This window comes from Cervus canadensis, chromosome 2 (genome assembly GCF_019320065.1).
Source record: "Cervus canadensis isolate Bull #8, Minnesota chromosome 2, ASM1932006v1, whole genome shotgun sequence".
NCBI classification, from domain to species: domain Eukaryota; kingdom Metazoa; phylum Chordata; class Mammalia; order Artiodactyla; family Cervidae; genus Cervus; species Cervus canadensis.
The window spans coordinates 29,429,476-29,430,823 of record NC_057387.1 but is presented as its reverse complement, the minus strand read 5'-3'; the positions used below and the strand labels follow the sequence as shown (position 1 = coordinate 29,430,823).

At 41.8% G+C, this 1,348-nt stretch overlaps 1 non-coding gene across 1 annotated transcript; it reads right to left on the bottom strand.

The window, feature by feature from the left end:
- Nucleotides 1–289: 289 nt before the first annotated feature.
- Nucleotides 290–396, bottom strand: LOC122437426. The gene has a single exon (XR_006268254.1). It is a non-coding gene; the product is annotated as a U6 spliceosomal RNA (small nuclear RNA).
- Between the last annotated feature and the right edge of the window lie 952 nt (nt 397–1,348).

Genomic DNA, 1,348 nt, shown 5'->3' with positions numbered 1-1,348 from the left:
TACATGTGTTCCCCATCCTGAACCCCCCTCCCACCTCCCTCCCCATCCCATCCCTCTGGGTCATCCCAGTGCACCAGCCCCGAGTGCTTGTCTCATGCATCCAGCTTGGACTGGCGATCTGTTTCACACTTGATAATATACATGTTTTGATGCTGTTCTCTCAGATCATCCCACCCTCACCTTCTCCCATAGAGTCTAAAAGTCTGTTCTATACATCTGTGTCTCTTTTTCTGTCTTGCATATAGGGTTATTGTTACCATCTTCCTAAATTCCATATACATGCATTAGTAAAAATATGGAACGCTTCACGAATTTGCGTGTCATCCTTGTGCAGGGGCCATGCTAATCTTCTCTGTATCGTTCCAATTTTAGTATATGTGTTGCCGAAGCGAGCACTCTGTTTATATTTTAAAGCCATAAAAATACTTACTCTATGCACTTTTTCATGCCTAGAAAACTTGATATAAATAGCAACTATTTCAGTATAATAAGCATAAACTATCCTTTTAAGAAGCAGTTGGGATTTTTTTGTTTGTTTATAACAATAGGAACTGGATTCTTGGAGCAAATGGTGGAAAGTTAGAGGTGAAGGGGGAAAACTAGGATCTGGGAGGACAACTGGGGCAACTTGTGTTTCTTGTAGGATGGCAAGGTCCAGAGGGCATGAATTCGTATTTTTTAATGATGACATGAAACTACCCATCTCCTTTCCTCAAACAAAAATAGACCACAACTCCAAGCAAAACCAAGCCTAAACATTTTACCATAAAATGTAACTCAATGTGGCCCATTGAAACCAAGTCTGGCTTCTGTACCCTAACACCAAATTAAATCTCAGAGATAAGTTTGGGGTGACGTAGAAAAGAACAGTTTTATGGCTTTGCCAAACAAAGGGAACCAGAGTAGGCTAATGCCCTTAAAACTGTGTATCTTCACCTGGAGGGGATAGAGAAGAGTTTTGCAATAACGGCTCAAAGAAGGTATGATCTGGGACTTCCTTGGCCATCCAGTGGTTAAAACTCCACACTTTCAATGCCAAGGGTATGGGTTTGATCTCTGGTCAGGGAATTAAGATCCCATATGCTAGGGAATTAAAACCCCATATGCAGCCAAAAAAAAAAAAAAAGAGGCATGATCAGCTTGTGGACATTCTTCTGGTTGGTTGGTGGTGAGGAATTGGGAATCCAGCTGGTCTGAGGTCTCCATGCTTGTGGCAGCATACAGTTGACTTCTCCCATCTGGTGGGGGTTTTAGTATCTTCAAAACAGTTCAAAGATACTGTTTTACATATATATATATATATGTTCCCCCCTTGAAGGGGAACCAGGACCTTGCCCCAAGACTATAC